Source organism: Coptis chinensis, chromosome 4, assembly GCF_015680905.1.
Source record: "Coptis chinensis isolate HL-2020 chromosome 4, ASM1568090v1, whole genome shotgun sequence".
In the NCBI taxonomy this organism is placed as follows: Eukaryota; Viridiplantae; Streptophyta; class Magnoliopsida; order Ranunculales; family Ranunculaceae; genus Coptis; species Coptis chinensis.
In genome coordinates this window covers 5,038,969-5,059,539 of record NC_141459.1, presented here as the reverse complement: position 1 = coordinate 5,059,539, position 20,571 = coordinate 5,038,969, and the positions used below count along the sequence as shown (strand labels likewise).

The 20,571-nt window shown below is 36.6% G+C and overlaps 1 pseudogene; it reads left to right on the top strand.

Annotated features, from left to right (window-relative positions):
• The first annotated feature begins 6,613 nt into the window (after window positions 1-6,613).
• LOC147501387 (uncharacterized) lies at window positions 6,614-7,444 on the top strand (annotated as a pseudogene).
• Window positions 7,445-20,571: the final 13,127 nt, after the last annotated feature.

The window sequence follows — 20,571 nt, the reverse complement described above, 5'->3', positions numbered from 1 at the left end:
TGATTTTTTTGTGATTTTTTTTTTGGTAATTGATTTAATAATATATATATAAGTATACAAAACTAATTATTATATCTTTAGAAAAAAAAAAATAGATAGAGATGGTGGAAGAGATGATATTCTTAAAATATCTACATTTTGCATACTTAACTATGTTGTTAGGTTGGATTTGCTTTATGTATGACTTATATACATATCATTAAATCAACTACAAAAGTGCATATATTATATTATGTTATAATTTATCCCATATTGAAAACTAATTTAATGATTTTTTTACAATTTAGATAATTATAATATAAAACATAAATATAATGTAAAATAACAAGAAAATGTGGTTTTCTTTTAGGGTTTACATAAATATATAGTATAATACATAAATTATCACCCCTATTTTGGGTTTACACAAAATAATCATAATTCACTTTTCTTTTTATATTTGACCTCTTTTACTCAAATTACAAAATACTCCATATGATATGTGGTAAACTACTATTATTAAACATCATTTGTAGTGAAAATATTTAGTTTAAATAGAGATAATTGTGGTACCCTACATATATAATGTAAAAATATATATATATATCTTATCGGAAAAAAAAATATTAAGGGCCAAGTGAGGGCTTGGAAGGGCCAAATGCGGGCCGGGCCTATGCTCCATAACCTAGACCCTAGCCCGCCCCTAATAAGCATGAGGGCCGGGCCAGCCCGGCCCTCAAATCTGTGAGGGCCAACTTTTGAGGGTTTTGACGCGTATTTTTGAGGGCCGGGTTGAGGGCCTGAGGGCCAAATTATCACCCCTAGTTCCAACCTCCTTTATTGGCACCTTCGACATGGTTGGATAACCACTGGTGGTGCTATTGAAAACATATCTACTATCAACTAATTAAACAACTAATTAAAGAGACAACACACAAGAATTTATAGTGGTTCGGTGCCAATGTGGCAACCTACGTCTACGGAAGAAGAAAGATTTTTTTTTTATTGATTTTGATTTGTGTTACAGAGGTGTTTATATAGCACAACATGAGTGCATATTCGTGTCTCTTGTTTCTAAAAGGATTGGAGAGTTTCCTTTATAGAAAACATACGAATTTATCAAACCTCTGTCAAAACCGACTCGGGCGCGACCCGCGCTCATATTAGTCTTGCTCAAGACGCGACCCGCGCTCTTGTCTTGACGAACCTCTAGGCGATTGAGCACGCCCCGCCCTCGACTTTGCCTGGCCAAGGGCGCGCGCCTTCTTTTACTTCTCCCACACTCCCCCTCAAGTTGGTGCGAAGATATCCAGTGAACCCAACTTGGAGATAATATCATGGAACTTGGAAGCTGGAAGTCCCTTGGTAAAAATATCTACAAGTTGTTGGCCACTTCGAACAAAGGAGGTAGTGACAATGTTAGATTATACTTTTTCACGCACAAAATGACAGTCAACTTCAATATGTTTAGTTCTCTCATGAAACACCGGATTTGCAGCAATGTACATAGCAGCTTGATTATCACAGTAAAATATAGTTGGCAGATGCAACCCAAAACACAAATCCTTCATAAGAGCGCAAAGCCATATGATTTCACTGGTGGTGGAAGCCATAGCCATGTACTCAGTTTCTGCACTAGAACAAGCCACTACATTCTGTTTCTTGCTCTTCCAAGTGACTAAATTACCTCCCACAAAGGTACAATAACCGAAAGTAGACCTCCGATCAACTAGACATCCTACCCAATCAGCATCTGTATAAGCAGTAATAGATGTATGCCCATTTTTCCACATCCAAATACCTCTTCCTGGTGACCCTTTCAGATACTGCAGTATTCTAGAAACTGCGTTCATATGTGGAGTCCTTGGAGCATGCATAAAACGACTAACCAAGCTTACTGCATAAGAAATATCTGGTCGGGTAATAGTTAAATATATTAGTTTACCAACTAATCGCTGATACTGACCAATGTCAATAAGAAGATCACCGGTGTTGTCTAACTTGGCTCCACTGTCAGTTGGAGAATCAGATGGTTTTACCCCTCAACTTTTCTGTTTCACTCAAAAGATCCAACACATACTTTCTTTGATTTAGAAATATACCTCTTTTTGAATAAGCAATTTCGATCCCAAAAAAGTACTTCATAATACCGAGATCCTTGATGGCAAATTTCTTGTGCAGTAACTCCTTGAACTTAGAAATTTCGATATGGTCATCACCTATGATAACTATGTCATCAACATAAATAAAAACAATAACCAAATCTGACCTGCTATATTTAACAAATAAGGAAGGATCAGTATCACTTCGCTTAAGGTCGGTCATAGCTAGAACATAACTGAGCTTGGCATACTACGCTCATGGAGATTGTTTAAGTCCATAGATAGCCTTTTTTAACTTGCATACTAATCCAACCTTAGTCTCCTTCGGATGTCCAGGTGGGATGTTTATATACACTTCTTCTTTAAGATCTCCGTGTAAAATGTATTTTTCACATCCATCTGAAATAATTTCCAGTATTGATTTACAGCTAGAGATACAAGAACTCTAAACGTGTTCATCTTTGCAACTGGTGCAAAAGTCTCTTTATAGTCCTAACCATAAGTTTAGGTGAATCCCCTTGCAACAAGTCGAGCTTTAGACCTCTCTAAGGAACCATCACTATTGAACTTGTTTCTGAACACCCACCGACAATCAACAGTTTTCTTTCCATACGATAGCATAACAATATCCCAAGTTTTATTCTCGTCTAGAGCACGAAGTTCTTCTTGCATCGCCTTTCTCCATACTGGACGAGAGTTAGCTTCTCTAAAGTTCTTGGGTTCTTACACGTCATCGACTGTACTTAAGAAAACATGATGAGATGAAGTGATATTGGCATACGTTATATACCCCTGTAAAGGATATGAAACATTATGCAAAGAATAAAAATTCTTGTGAGTCACTGGAGGATGCAGTTCTCTATCAGATTTATAGTAATCCTTGAGAGTTACTAGAGGTCGTCTCTCTCGTTCAGATTGTCTAGAAACTGGAGGAGATTGAGGAGCACCCAGAGCTTCCTCGTTTGCTCGATTCGGGGGTTGCTTCAGTAGAGCCCAATTCTTCAATGGCAGGAACTATACCTTCACCAACCGTTGGGACATGAACAATGCCTTCACCAACTGCTGGGAGAGGAGCCAAATCAGTCGTAACAGCTGGGAGAGGTGCCAAATCTGCCAAACACTCCCTTTGGGACCGATTCCCAGGCACAGCTGAATCGTGAAAGAAAGTTTCAGATTCCACAAATCGAACATCACGAGAGACAACCAGTTTCCTTGTCACCAGATTGTAACATATGTAGCCTTTCTGTGTGGTAGAATAACCAACAAACACACATCGAGTAACCCAAACATCAAATTTATCTCGATGAATAGCTTGCTGATGCACATAACAAACACACCCAAACACTCGCAGATGAGAGAGATTCAATGGCCTAGATTTGAGCACTTCCAATGGGGATTTAAAACTAAGAACCCGACTGGGAAGACAATTAATCAAATAGGCAGCAGTTAAGAATCCATGAGACCAATATTGCTTAGGAACATTTATGCCCAACATAAGAGCACGAGTGGTCTCCAAAAGGTGTCTGTTCTTTCTTTCAGCCACGCCATTCTGCTGAGGTGTGCCAACACAGCTAATTTCATGAATTATCCCCTGGCTACGAAGATACTCAGGTAACAGACCTTTACAAAACTCAGTGCCATTGTCAGATCTAAACATCTTGATGTTTGCACCAAACTGATTACTAATCATAGTATGAAAATCATTGAATACAGTCACTACCTCAGTTTTTTTCGATTTCAACAAATATAACCATGTAGCACGAGATTTATCATCAATAAACAACACAAAATACTTATAGCCATCATAAGAATTAACGGGAGCAGGTCCCCATAAATCAAAGTGAATTAACTCAAATAACTTATTTGACACATAATTCGAGTTTGGAAAAGATAAACGAGTTTATTTAGAAAATTGACAAACATCACAAACATCATCAGAGTTTAAAGAAACATGCGGAAACAAATTTGACAGGACAGGACTAGATGGATGCCCAAGTCTTTTATGCAAAATTCGACTCCCAAGTAAATCACTAGCTTGACACGCTTTCTTATGCGACTTCAACAAATAGAGTCCATTGAAATAAATTCCTTCACCAATCGTCCTCTTCGACTTTTGATCCTGAAAGACGACAGAGTTAGGAGAAAAAATGATATCATAATTTAAAGAATTGATAAGTTTTCCAACAGATAGAAGTTGAACAGGGAATGAAGGAACGACTAGAGCATCACTCTTGAGACTTTGATAAAAAAATCTACTTGACTACAACCTAGAATGGGAACAGTAGAGCCATTGGCTATGGAAATATTATGTTTTTCGGTTTTGGACACAAAATTATGGACAGAGGCAGGGCAATTAGCCATATGATCCGTAGCCCCCGCATCAATTATCTATGAGTTACTATTTTCTGGCATAGTAAAATAGGCATGTAAATTACCTGACACATGAGTTGAGGCAAACTGTCCTTTGCTAGATGACATGGACATAGTGAGTTGTTGGAGAATTTGACTCAACTGATGACTAATATCTAAGTTGGACATTGATGTCTCAGCAACAGCAGCATGCTCTTTCTTGGACAATTCCTTTTCTTTTTTAAGATGTGCGTGGATATAATTCCCAACATCGGTCCTTGGTGTGCCAGTTCTTTCCACAATGATCACAGTGAGACGGTTCCCTTTTTCCTTTACCTTTTTCGAATCCCTGTGACTTCTTTCGAAAATCGTTTCTGCAAGTAATACAGTAGATTCAAAGATTGAAGACTTTACCTCGGAGTTCATGGTTTTCTTCTTTGTTTCCTCTCTTTGAATAGTTGCACAAATAGCAGCAAGTGATGGAAGAGTGTTTTCCATTAGAATATTGCTTTCCAGATTTTCATATTCTGGTTTAAAACTGTGAAATAATGTGAAGATTTTATTCTCTTCAACCCATTTCAAAAGAGTCTTAGCATCTGTGGTGTGTGGATGATATATGTTTAACTCATCCCATAATTTCTTCAAATTCCGAAGGTGTTCTATAAAAGTCTTCTCACCTTGTTGCAAAGCACCGATTGCAAGTTGAAGTTCAAACACACGTGCATAATTGTTCTGGTTTCCGCATAAATCTTCAATTGAATCCTACATCTCCTTTGCAGAATCAGAGAAAGTAAAAATTCCAGCAATAGTAGACTCCATAAAATTGAGTAACTAAGATCGAACAAACTGATCATTGGAAACCCAATTCTCATATTCGGCATCATCAGTGGCAGGACACACCTTTGCACCATTAATGAATCCTAATTTCCTCTTGCCACCAAGTGATAGCGAAACAGCCCTAGACCAAGGTATATAGTTTGTTCCATTCAAGAGAATTGATGACAGTTTTCAACCAGGATTAGAATCAGTATCTGTTGTAATAGCAGACTTTGGGTTTGGTTTTGGATCTAACATAATATATTGTGTTTATCTAGATTGATTTAGAGGAGAGATTAAGCGCTCCGCTCTGATACCATGTAGAATTAAACAACTAATTAAAGAGACAATACACAAAAATTTATAGTAGTTCGGTGCCAATGTGGCAACCGCTCTGATACCATGTAGAATTAAACAACTAATTAAAGAGACAAGACACAAAAATTTATAGTAGTTCGGTGCCAATGTGGCAACCTACGTCCACGGGAGAAGAAAGATTTTTTTTATTGATTTTGATTTGTGTTACAGAGGTATTTATATAGCACAACATGAATGCATATTCGTGTCTCTTGTTTCTAAAAGGATTGGAGAGTTTCCTTTATATAAAACATACGAATCTATCAAACCTCTGTCAAAACCGACTTGGGCGCAATCCACGCCCATATTAGTCTTGCTCAAGACGCGACCTGCACTCTTGTCTTGACGAACCTCCAGGCGATTGAGCGCTCCCCGCCCTCGACTTTCCCTGGGCAAGAACGCGACCCGCGCCTTCTCTTACTTCTCCCACAAAATTAAATACGCATTATGCACACTGAGATCAGCAGGCCAAATTAAAAGTTATTTAACTAAAATTGCTTAGTAACACTGGTGAAGACCCTGTTCAACCAAATCACATCCTGTTACCCAATTCCCAAACTTGAACACAACATGCACAAGGGTACCACCAAATGAAAATGGGGTACTACTGAACTAAATGTGAAGCAGGAATTTCACAAGAACCTCTAAAGGGAAAAATCGAATAAATAAACTAAAAGGATTCATCAATAGATAAAACCTGTTATATGTGCATTCGTTGACACCTATTGTTTTTGGTGCGTATGTCAGTGGGTGGATTTGGGGGGTTGGAATTCATCATACGCATGAACACCTCCATTTACTCTTCCCTTTTTAGGAGATAGGATCAAATTAATTAAGAATAACTGAAAATTACCTGGGAGAGAAGGTCTTCAATTAGTTTCTGTGCAAATGAATATATTTGGTGTAGCCTCACAAAATGGATTGACCTTTGCACGTCAGAAGAGTATGCCTTTAGGGTTCTTGTTGTAGGAACTAGGAAGCATTAGTATGGATCTCTGCAATTGAACCAACTGATGCCTCTTCTCAAAATCGAGTTCTTCCACGGTACCATGTGGAATCTTGCTTCAAATGCCATTTCGGGAACTATTAGACTAAGGAGTGATTCATCGAAAGCAAGTCAAGCTGGTTCAGAGTGCTCAGACGATGAGGTTTCATCAAACACTAGCCGAGATCGAGGAAGGACTAGAATTCCCTATTTGCTGGAAATCGTTCAACATTGTCGAGAATGTGTGCCTTATGTCTTATGGTGTGGTCATACACTCTGCAAGAACTGTGTCCTTGGTCTACAATGCATGGGCCGTTGTGAAATTCCCTGCTCTACCAGTTCAGCTGCCACTCTTTATTTCGTGCCCATGGTGCCACCTTTTATCTTTCCGGTTAGTTTACAAGGGCAATCTAAAATTTCCACGCAAGAACTTTTTCCTTATTTGGATGGTTGAGAGATGAATGGTGATAGGGTGAAGTCACATTCTACCTGTTTCGGTGACCATCAACCTGCCTGCTCTTCAAACAGCAATACCCCCACGAGCCAAATTAATTACAGTAGCCTTAGGAGGGCCCCTCGTTCACATCATCTGGAACAGTCAGGTCCTAACCGTTAACCTGAACTTAGAAAGTGTAAATGCATCGCTCACAAGTCACTGATTTTCTTTGTTCACTTGAGTGCCAAGTTCCCATTGGTCATCATATTTCTTATGATCGTCCTGTATGCCATACCTGCCAGTGCTGTCATTTTGGCCCTGTACATTCTCATCACTGTTCTGTTGGCACTTTCATCTTTTCTCATATTGTACTTGGCATATCCTAGTTTGGATTGGCTGGTGAGAGAAATAATCACTTGAGATGCAGTTGGTTTCTTTGGTCACAGACTCACAGGCCATATGAATAGGTGATTAGAGTTTGGGTGGACATTACTCTCCTTTGAACCGAAATTTACCGACTTCTCGTTTTATGGTTGAAGTTTTTCTCTTTTCTTTGTATGGATTTTTATCATTAGATCAATTGGTTTTAAGAATTAGTTTAATGTGATGATGGAAACCCTATGGAAAGGAAAAGAAAATAAGAGTGGTCCACCTTTTCCATAGTTTTTAAGGCCTTTGTTTATCCATGAAAGGAAATGAGCTTTTCCATATGGAAACAAAATCATGAAAATGAAAAAGATTTTGTGTCCTTAGCTAACTCGTGAAAATTTTGTAGAAAGGAAAGAAAAAAAAATAGATAGTTAGAGATTTACTACTAACACACCCATGACCCAACAATACAATTATTCATTTCCATAGTTTTTGCAAACAAACATGATTATTTATTTTCCCAGTTTTTACTTTCCTTTCATCAGTTTACCAAACACATACCATTTAAAATTATTTACTTTCCATTCCATAGTGGACCATCCATTTTATTTCATTTCTTTTCCATGAGTTAAAATTTAACAAACACACCCTAAAAAAAAAAAAAAACGAAGATTGAGGAATAAATCAATGGCAAATTAGTAAAGAAAAGAGTAAATAAGAGATTAACCTTAGATAGAATAACATTAATTGAGAGAGCGAGAGAGTACTGATTGAAGGAGTGTTGGGGAGATAGCAAATATATTACTATATCAGCGCATGGTTTCTATTCATTGTTTGAAGGTTTTCTTTCACCATTAAGCCCCAATTAAATTCCAATCCTCACTATATTATAATGGCCAATAGTGCAAATCAGCAATATTTTCAAAAAACTCCTCACTTAAAAAATATTTAATCCATAGATTATCAAGTTAACCTTATTATTGGTGTATTTAGTAATTTATAGAAAAACATTTTGGTCTTTTCAAATGTGTCTGAAACGAAAAAAAACTAAACACCCGCCATGATTTTACTACTAGTTATTTGCAAGTATGCATACCATGCTGCGCATTGTGTGTGTGTTTTTTTTTTTTTTTTTTTTTTTGTCTAAAGTCTTAAAATCCATCCCTCGAGTTCGATAGTTAACATGATTTTTTTGGATTCTAATTCTAATTGATAATTGTAATTATGTAGGAAAAGCTCATATATTTTTAATAGGGAATAATTGTGTTATTTAAGTGACATTAGAAAGGTGTTTTTAAATTATTAATAAAAAAGAGCTTGTTCTAATATTAGCGAGGGAAATTATGACTAATTATATAATTTAAGTGATATTAGGGAGGTTTTTCTAAATTATTAATAAATAAGGGGTTTGTTCTAATTTTTGTGAGGGAGGTGTTTCGAAATTGAACAACTATCGAGATTACAAATTGCCTACTCGACAATGGAGAGGGTTCCTAAATACCCGGCTATAATACAGTGTAGAGATTCGGAATTAAAAATACAAGACCCAATAAACAAACAATAAAACCCTTAGACAAACTCCAAAAAAAAAAAAAAAAAAAACTATCTTCTCCTCAAGGTTGAAGTTCCAACGAGTCTTCAGCAGCAACTATCTTCTATCTCAGTCACAACATCACAACTTTAAGATAATCATCTAATAACCAAAAATAAATAAAAACTCCCCAAAATTCCAACTCCACTGTTTCTCTTCAATACAGCCTTTAAGCACCCCTGCAAAGTTTTTTATCACATTGATCAATGTTAAGTGACCGTCTCATTCTCATAGGACGAGATCAGTGAGAATTAATTATTGGGGACCATGGACATGCACAGTGGCGGAGCCTTGAATTTATTCCAGAGTGAGCGAGTGAGCATTACAAATTTTTCTTTTTCTTTTTTTTTTGGCAAACAAATAATTGTTAATTCATTTTGCCTATTTTTGAAAATTGATTATTAGATTAGGTAACAAATATTTCGTATTTTGAAAGTGTTGGACTGCAACTCAGAGGTACTAGATAGTTTCTATGATAAAAAAGAATTCTATGACCAAATAAGATAATTAGTTGTGTAGGTTAGTTCAATATATCCACGAGCATTTCTAGGTGGCCGCATCACCAGCAGAAATTTGCTTCCAATTCTCGGAATTTCGGTGGATTCCAACTCAAGGTGGAAGCATTCACAGCCGCATTACCTGTCTAGCCGCATCTCTAGATGCAAAATTGCAATTTCGGATGCGGATATGCGGCGCAACAGTAGTAATGTCGTGCGCCATTGCAAATGTCGCATGAGTTTTATTTTTTATTTTTTCAATTTAGCGCGACATTCGCACAATAGTGGGAATGTTGCGTGAGTTTGTTTTTTTTTTTTTAACTTGGGGCGACATTGGGAGTGTCGCGCCACAGTACCAATGACGCGCGGGGTGAAATTTGCTACCACCTAGAGTTGGTCAGATTTTGAGAAAGGTTTTGTCAAATTTTGGTGGCAAATCTGCATGTGATACTATCACCACCTAAAGATGTTCTAACGCGTCTAATTGTATAATTGTATGTACTTTTTATTTCTCTTTATATATATATATATATATATATATATATATATATATATATATATATATTTTTTATTTTTTTATTTTTTTCTATTGTAAAAAAGTAAATGTGGAATGCCAAATATTCTTAATAAATATCACGTGACTTGTATTAATTAGAGGAGTATGCATTACCCATAGAGTTAATTTTCTTTTTAGTAGAAGTGGGCCCATCAAATGCGCCATGTTCAAGTGAAATAGCTGCCCAAAACATCAAATTACGAATAGATCCATAGCAGTCCTAAATACTGTCGCCCTTCACACTATAAGCAAAATTGACAATTTAGAGAATAGACATACCCTTGAGATACACGGAAAATTTCAGTTTTGCTCATAGCCCAGACTAATACTTACTTTTTGTACAAGAATTCAGGGTGAACCAGGGCGTACTCTGGAGCCTCCCTGGCTCTGCCACTCATGCACAACCAAACACAGGAAAAATAAAATTAAGGTATGTGTTGTCTAAAGTCAGACGAAAGCAGGCAAGGTTGGTTTTAACAGATGTAGTTAAATTAAGAATGTACGCTACTTTTGGAACCAGGGAAATCAAGTTGCAGGTGGCTTAGTCTGAGTTTAGCATTGCATTGCGTCTCTATTGTTCTTTGAATATCATAATGATTGTTGATCATTCATGTTTTGGTTGCTCCCTAGCTTTTCTCAGAGATGGTCCTTCAGACTTGAGTAATCGAGCCTCTTTTTCAATACATTATTTTTATTTTCATAGACTGTATTTAAAATGTTACTCGCATATTGTGGTTGAAGCATGTGAATGAAACATACAATACCAATGACGCAAATACACAATGAATAGATTTTTTGGGGGTGTATATTATCTTAGAGTTTTGACAAAGAGTTACAGACTTACAGCGCATGTAATTTCCCCCTTTCAATTTTTACTATGCCATTTTTGTTCATTGACTTGTGCTTTTGAAGAATACCTTCCTTTTCCGCATGAGGATACGATTAGAAGAACACGAGATCCCGCATCCACGAATACGAGGCCCAGCATCCACGATTTGGTGTCCTTATAATTTGGTCTTTCAACGTAGCCCGGTCCTCTTCGTAGAAGTTTTAGAAGATGTGGATGCTTCTAACTTAGGCGTTAATGATGGTGTGTTCGTTATTATTTGTTACTAACAATTACTAATTTAATAAAAAATATGTAGCAGGCCCAACCATCGGCGGGCAGTATGACTAGTTTTACTAAATACTATAAACACTATGGTCGAGGCGCAACGCGTCCCAACCTTTGATTTATGCACCGTTAGATTAAATCAAGTTAGTTAGTTGTTTTTTTTTAATGAAGTTTAGGGTTAAGGTGACCCCAACCTATATACATATTTGATGTAAACCTTGCCAATTTTGTCCTCGACAATTTTCATGAGATACTCATCATCAAGAGGAGGTACAAAGTACAAACGCTCTTGCCCTCTGTTAGTTTATATTAGGTGAGTCATATGATGATTAACTAGTTACTAGTTAGAAGATAAGGTGGAAAAGAAGAGAGATAGAGGCACAAGAGAAATTAAAGGTTTTGAGTATGTTTACTCTATCGATCGGTTCATATATTTATACTCAACTTAATTTGGTGATAAGTTTCCCTTATACACCAAAACAACAACTACTAAATCAGTGTGACTCTATATACGTCAACACTCTCTACCTAGACTAGTTAAGTAATATGCTGCATTGTTACAGTCTTTATAGAAATTGTTAAAACTTGCATATACAAAAGTGTTTCGGCAAGTTCTAGAATGGCATTTGATATATTGAGGCAAGCCCATGGTGGCTTGTCTTTCCTATTTAAAATATGCACTGCTTTCAACGAGGAGGTACAACACTGTTTTGTTAAGTAGAAGATAGAGAGTCATCTGTGTACAGTCGATTACCGTGATATTTACCCACTTAGGTATGAATCTATGTATTTAAACTAAACAATATAATTTTATTTAGATGGGTTCTTTATGTAGTACATACGCAAAATAAATGGAAACAAAAATAATAATAAAAATAAAAACAAACGGACATCCATAATCGGGTCTACGGGGTTTAAGATATCTATCCTATCCCGAACTCAATTGGGTTAGTAAAATTAAACACAACCTAAAATCCAAGTTTGAAATTTAAATACCAGACCCAATCCACCACCACTATGTGTAAAGGGGTCCTATTGAAAATTTATTTGTAGCGAATATTAAAATAAATATGTTAAATTGTAGGGTCAAAATGTAAATTTTGAATTTTAGCAAATATCTGCAAATTTTCGACTGGTATTTCTATTTGGAATTATCAGAATTTTGGATTGATTTATAGAGGACAACGTAGTGATGGTAGAGTCGTAAAGAGAATGGCATGAATAAGTCAACCCATCACCATGTTCTCCCATGCATAACAAACAAACATACTTCGTGCTCCGCAATTCTCCCAACTGATAAATGAAGCAAGCTCCTGATTACCATATAATTTGCAACCTCACAGATGGCATGCTATCTATACCTATGGCATGAACATAGATTTACCATACTTTATTACAATCTTCTGGCACCGGCCTTTGCTTTTGAAGCTAAATGCAAGGATGTTACTGGTGATGTATTAGATTGGGAGACTAGAAAGAACAAACTTCTTACAGAAATCGACATCTACAATTGCGGTATACTTTGTTTCCAAGAAGTAGGTTTTTTATACTAGTATACCGACATCTAGTTAAACTTGATAGTTATTTGAGATTTTATAGCACTATAAATTTGGATTTCCCTATTTTATTTATAATAAATTTTAAAATTAGTTCACTAGTTTTACATTTAATACAAATTAAAAGGTATAAATATACAAGTAGAAACTTTCTTAGGAAAATGATATAGAGCTCGTATCAACAATGAACTCCGTTCCATATTTATCATGTTTCCCACAATATATTCTATAGTAATCATTTTTGTTTGTATATTTGTTTTCACACATATAATTAGTTTTTTAGTATGAGTTATAAAACCAATTACAAATCAACAGAAATCTAATGAAAATATAAAACCAAATAAAATCTAAAGCTTATGAAATAACAAAGAATGTGAAGAGACGACAATGCCTATATCCAAGAAAGATAATTCACTAATCAAGAGAGAAACAAATATATAGTATAATCACTCACCAATATGCTCAATCAAATCCCAAATAATTCACAAAGACAAATATAACTCTCACAAAAAAACCTTGGAATATATATATGGATATTTTCAACCTCCAAATAAATATTATGAAAAAAAAATAATCTTTTTAGGCTTCACCTATTGTCACAGCCCGATTTTCTAAACAATTAAAAAAATGAATATTTGAAATATAAATATCTCAAACATCACTATGTTCAATTGTCTAAAAACTCAGGCTATGACGGGGTGGATACAACATATGTAAAAACCTAAAACCCACATCATAAAGAATCTTAACAACAAAAATCGTCTCCAAAATTCTCTTTATTATTTTATAAAAAATCTATTTTCCGTCTCAATAAAACAGCAAACCACTCTAAGAATAACAGGTCTTCAACATCGTATTTTCATGTCATATGAAAAGAAAACTACGTTATTACATACTTCCAAAAGATCAGACCTAATAAAATAAAACTCCCTGACCGCCCGTGATCAAATCCAAATCAAACGCCGCGGTTCCATCGCCTTCCACCTATGTTTAAGAACACACCCACGCTGCCAAAACAAAGCAAACATGGGTCGACAAAATTGAATTTGCTTTGGTATGAGTAGACTAACCACATATAAACATTATCATACTTTAATTATCCAAACAATCACTTTATATTTTTCCATAACTTAATCATTCTCAGCTTGGAAGACAGGTAGTTCCGTTATTTCAACCGGCATAGTTTCTTCCCAAGCAAAACTTCCATTATATTAACTCATTCAAATCACTCGCTTTTAATATCTAAATCATTGCATTAAAACTTACCGATATCCATCGGGCTATATAAAGGCAGGACCGCGTCCTCAAGACAAAAATATTATTAAGTCCTACCCTCCCGCAAAAGAAAGTTAGCAATTTTATATAATATGTGTAGATATCCTATAGGTATTCCAATGCAAGCCCAAATACACTCGCATAATCAAATCAATTTCTCTTATCAAATAATCAATTTCTTTTTTTATACACTCACCATTTAGTGCATATATACCTTAGGTCGTCATTCCCGTCACATTCAAGGAATACCCAACCCTACATTCCCGTACACTCAAGGAATACAACTAACCCGCAAGGCGAATACCTTAGTTCCTCTCTAGGGCAGTCCAAAGAATCTGGTCATTCATGACACATGCAATGAATACCCGGGTCATTCATGGCACATTCAATGAATACCCATAGATAACGCTAACGGGCCATTTATGGCACATTCAATAAATGCCCACCTAACCTATGACATCAACAGTCATAAAACTCAATTCCAAAACTTGAGGCGTGGAGAGTTCTAAAAGAGTGCGGTAAATTTGTTTACACATTGAAATTTATTACATATATTATTTAGAGAACGAAGGAGTATCTTGATTCATGTATTTTTTGGTTATGCGTAATTAATTAGATTGATGTCTAAGTGTCATAACGTCGTATATAAAACTGAAATATCACATAGTATTTAATGCATTTACACACGTATATATAAAGGGTCTTAGCCTAAAGCCAAGCATGCTAATAGCCCTAGACATATCTTAATATCCCAAATCATAATCCGAGTTAAAAGGTCAAATTGGGTCAACTGGTCAAAAGTCAACCCTGGTCAACAGTCAACTCTGGTCAAAATCAACACGTCATTGTCAAAGTAAAACTGTCGTTTCCATATTCGACAGGTTCAGGGTCATAGCCATGGTTCATGGCTAAGGTCAAAATGCTTGGCTCATGGGCTCATGACTAAGGTAGTGGTTCGGACCCAACTGGCCAAGCCCAAACCTTAGAACCCAAAAGTCTGAACATTTAAAGACCTAAAAAGATCTATTTTAAGTCCTAAGGACTGGCCCCAAGCAATATTAGAAACTGGCCCAAAAACTAATTGGAGAAGGCCCAAACAAAACTTAATCTAAAAGAGCCCCAAACAAAACACCCTAAGGCCCAAAGAACCAAACTTTTCGGCCCAAGGCCCAACAGAACAATCTAAGTTCTGGCCCAAAGACTTAAAAGAAAATGGACCAAACCAACTAAAATAGAATCCGGCCCATCCAAACAAATAAAAGGTTGGCCCAAACAAAACAACCAAGGCTTTGGCCCAGGCCCAAGCCCCAGGCCCAATTCGGTCAACAGTCATCTTCTTCCCTAGCTACCACCACCAGCAGCCACCAAATTTTCCGGCCACCACTCTCCTCTCCATCATATCGGTTTTACTCCCCATAAGAAACCCAACAACATTAACAAAGGCAACAACCTCAAATGCTTAAATCTCCACTTCACCAAAACTAGATCTGGGAGAAATTTCGGCCTCCATTAAAGCTTGTTCCAAGCTCCAATCGACAGCCCCCACCCAATCCAACATCAACCCAACTACCACCATTCATCAAACCCCAAACAACAATACCAAATTAAACAGTTCAAACACGAAAATCACAAATCAAAACTAACCCTCGAGATCCGCAAGAATGGCGTTTGCTCATTATTAAAGCCTTCTCAAGCTCCAACAGCACACTCTAATCTCCATCTCGACGTCCTCACACACTCAAACATAAACCTAATCATCCACAATCAATACCACAAGAGGAATTTAAAACACCCCAAAAGTATAAACTGTACAGGACGATTTCTGCTTGACGATTTCTGTCTACTGGGCTTGCGCCACCATTAATGCTCCTCGAAGCTTCCGGCATAGCTTTAACTAAAATAGCCACCCCACACAAGATTATAGTTCGACGGTTTAATTACAAATCGAAATCAACAAAGTTTAATAATACAAATGGCACGAAGTCCAATACAACAGATAATAATGGCGATATATATAAAAATAGAAACCTATATACCGATATACGAAAACTATAACTTTTGGTGAAATAGCAAAAATAGCTACTCACCTTTAGCGCTCCCGACTATCAGCCAGCTACCAGGAAAAATCTTCCTTTTCTGTTGTCAGTAAAACTTCTTCCTTTTCTATAAAACTCTCGTGGTGTTTTTTTTGACCAACCCTATTCTTTTTACGCTGCGTTTCAAAACAAAACCCCCGAAATAGGGAAGAAGGTTTATCCCATAAACCCACGTCTCCTATTTCCACTAACACTTATCCTATTTTATTTTATCTATTATCTATTATTATTATCTTTATTATTATTATTATTAGGAAAATAAAAGAATTAAAACACGGGGTGTTATACCTATCACCATGTTCTCCCATGCATAACAAACAAGCATATTTCATGCTCATTTGTTTGCAAATATTGTGCAATAGTCATCTAGTCGAGCTTCCGTGATTGTTTTCGCAATCCTCCCAACTGCTAAACGAAGCAAGCTCCTAATCACCATATAATCTGCGGCCTAACATATGATATACTATCTATACATAGGGTATGAACCTAGATTCTAGAGTAATCATTTTTTTTTCCACACATATTAGTTTTTTAGTATGAATTATAAAACCAATAACAAATCAACAAAAATCTAATGAAAATATAAAACCAAATAAAATTTAAAGATTACAAAATAACAAAGAATGAAAAGAGACGACAATGCCTACATCCAATGAAGATAATTCACTAATTAAGATAGAAACAAATATAGTATGATCACTCAACAATAGGCTCAATAAAACTACTCAATCAAATCCTGAATAACTCACAAATATAACTCTCACAAAAAAACCCTTGGAATATATGAATATTTTCAGCCTCCAAATAAAAAACAATAAACACACCCCAGTAGTTAGTTATCGACAACTAACATGACACTGTTGGGGCAAAATGTTAGCCCGACACTTCCGAAGTGGTGGCGTTTTCGAAAGCTCGAAAGGGATGGGGATTAGGTTTTTCCTTTGAGAAAGAGAGACTTCACCAACGTTCTGGTTGCCTACGTACCCAGTGAGGAATCCGGGATCAAGTATCTTAAAATGTAGTTATGGAGGCTGCAGAAGCCTCCGTATATATAACAATCTCCTGTCTTGGCGGCCAAGAAAGTGATTCTTGGAGATTGCCTTCCTTGATGAATCCTAGTATGATTCTACTTCTAAAACGTGATCATTCCCCAAGATTTCATTCTATCATTGTGCAAGATCTTATCGGATTGCACTAGGGTTTCTCGCTTCCGCGGATCGGGTTACTGGATCAGAGTGATCCGGACAGATTAGGTCTATGAACTTAGGCAACCCGGATGGGCCTTGGACCTGTTATGAACTTTGACAGATTAGAGAACCAGATGATCCAAAGCATTTTTGACAGCTACCAGACTGGTCCGCTGCTGATCCTACACTCGGTCCATGGTCTGAGTACACTTTGAACCGGAAATATGATGCAGGGTACACACATTGCCCCCTCTTTCAACAGATGAGCAAACGAAGATGAAGATGATATGTTGAATAATTAAAGTATCAAAAAACCAAAACAAAATATTAAGGAATGTGTAATGGAGATGGGCGAAAAAATTTGAAAATGGTTGAAATAAACAAACGTGAAAAAATTGAAGGGTATAAACGGAAATGGCCTTTGTAGGTGACTAGTGATAAAAAAAAATGGGAGTGATTTAAGTGAAAAAGCTTTACAATGAGGGACTTAAGTTAAAAATTGAGAGAAGTTGGTGTAAAGGAATGGTTGGTGTGAGCATAAGAGGGACTAAAGTCAAAAGTTGGGAAAAGTCAAAAGGGTTAGTGGGGTTAAGTTGAAGATGTGAATAATAATTGGGTGGGTACGTGGGGAGTGAAAGAATGAGATAAGAAGAAAAAAGAAGAAGAAGAGGACAAGTGAAAAACTAAGCATTACAATGTAAGTATGCTTCCATTTTTCACTTACTTCTTTTGTGTAGTTGTCACTAAATGTTAACTAGGTAAAACATTTCACTTCTACCTTATGATCTTTAGGTGATCACATAAAACACATAGCTTGAGTTCTTTAGGGGGTAAAATGAGTGGAAAATTTAGTGATATGGCCATGGAAGATACAAACCCGCCCTAAAAATGGCCAAAATATGCTGACCCGACAAGAAAAAATGTTGACCCAACATGAAAAATGCATGAAAATACTGACCCGACCTGAAAAACACCTGACCTAGATAGCAAACTACTGACCCAGCAAAAAAAAAATGCTGACCCGGCCTGAAAAGGGATGAAATTCGTCAGATCCAGTTATAAGTAGGCCTAAACCGGCTTGACAACCGACAAACCGCCTGTATACCACCTAACCCGATAGAAAACTGCCTGAACCGGTTGGGAAATGCCTGACCCGACATGAAAAATGCCTGAACCGGTTGCCGATGCTGGTCATAATAACCGATAATGAAATGAAATGCATAATGGGCTTTTTGAAAGGGCTATTCTAACCATGGGCTTAGCTTTAAGAAATAAAAAATAAAATGAATTGGAACTTGACTAAATGTCATGGGCTAAATAGATGAATTAGAAATTTAGAACATAAAGGCTAAATACAGTGTCATACTCGTAACGTATGAAATGTATTAATTTGTCGTTTTAATGCAGGACGACACATGCACCACCAATTCAACGATGGGTGCCAGTAGATAATTTGATAATGGATCATACGTTGAATAGACTAATAGCTGAAGATATCTGAAATAGATACAACATATCTGATTACATTGGGATCCGAAAACCGTGTGAGAGGGAAACAACGTTAACGGATGTAGTGAGACAAGACGAAGTGATTGTTAGTTACTATCAACTTCTCTTTGGTCTGCGTTTCCCATTAAACGAGCTCTTTGTCTATTTATTATCCATGTGGGAGGCTTCGCCAAGTCAAATGTATGTAACATTTTACATGATCATATCCTGTCTTGAAGCAATTCGGCAAGCTTACAATTTGCATCTGAACTGGGAGTCCATATGCTACCTCTTAGTTCCAGAACGTGTTCCTTCTAGGGGCCGTATTAGCCTGCGGGTGTCATCGCAAGTTTGGGGGTTGGAGTTTACTGGATTTCTCCGTAGCCATAAAAGGTGGGACAAACCGTGTTACATAATCAGCAACTGGAGGCACCCCGAATACGAGGAATATATCCTGTATACATTTAAAGGTAAATTGACCCTTTAAATGAATTTGAATTAGTCATGTACGTTTGACATCTAACCCAATTTACCATACCTGATTAGATGCAGATGAGATTCGTGCTCATGAAGGGGAATTGACTGAAAAGATGTAGGGTAATCTGAATGTGATGTGTAGCCTACCGCCTATGTCATACGATTTTTCATACCCATATGAGGTGGTGTTGTGGATACGTAATATAATGTCAATGCCAGTAGCTACCGGTCATATTGTTGGTGGGGTGCCGAGAGTGCCAGGAATCGCAACCTTCAGTAGTAGCCCTGTACGTGATGTGATAAGCACCCAAAAGTGTATTTTAAACCCCTTAATAGTATTCTACTTAGGCCAATTATGTTTATAATAAATAAGAGTTAATATTATTTACGTGTTTTTGTGCATTTCAAGACTTAAAGTTGATTAGGTAACTAAAAGCACCACTTTTGTATGGAAAACGAGTCAAGATGATTGCTAAAAAAGTTCTACGTTTAAAGCCCAAGAATCATGAAGAAAAGCCTTTTCAAGCCCAGTTAGAGTCAATCCGGGTAGAAAAAGAACATAAAATTCAATAGGTCGTATCTTTGGACTTGGGCCTCCGAATTGGACCTACTTTATCTCAAAACGACTGACTCAGAACCAGCTTTCCAATGGATCTAGTTTTGCCTTAATCAGAGCTGTAAAAGTAGATGAAAATGGCACATAAGTAATTTTCAACAGCTGTGGCCTCTTTAGACTTAACCTAATGGACTTTTGGCTCACTTTAGAGGCCTAAAGTCCTCCTTTTTGACTCATGAATGAAAATGTAACCCTAACCCTTTCCTATAAAGAGGGTTAAGGCTATACACTTTATCTCCTTCCTCCCCAATAGTTAGTTTAGTTTAGTTTTAATTAAGTTTACTTTTCTTTAATTAGTTTAGAATAGCTCTAGTATTGTAGCCACCATTAATTCCCATCAATAAAAGCTTTAGTTTACTTTCAATAATTGTTCTTTAAATTATGTCTTCTATTCAATTCTTAGTTAATATGAGTCCAATGATACAAGGCTAAACCTCCATTAGAGGAGATTTATGAAGCCATGTGAGGATAATTACCATTAGCTTTTATTGTTCTACAATAAGAACGTCAAGTTCTTCGTTGTGAGTGTCTAGAGATGGAGCTCATAACGGAAAACTAGAGTTTAGAGCCACCACTAAAGAGATTTATGGTGGAGCTAAACTCTCATGCTAGTGAAACCTCGATCTGAGAGGACTTTGTCTTCACTAGGGATTAAAACAAGCGATTCGATACTAACTAATAGTCAATCAAATCGTGTGGCGGATTAAACCCCTTGTAATATCTTT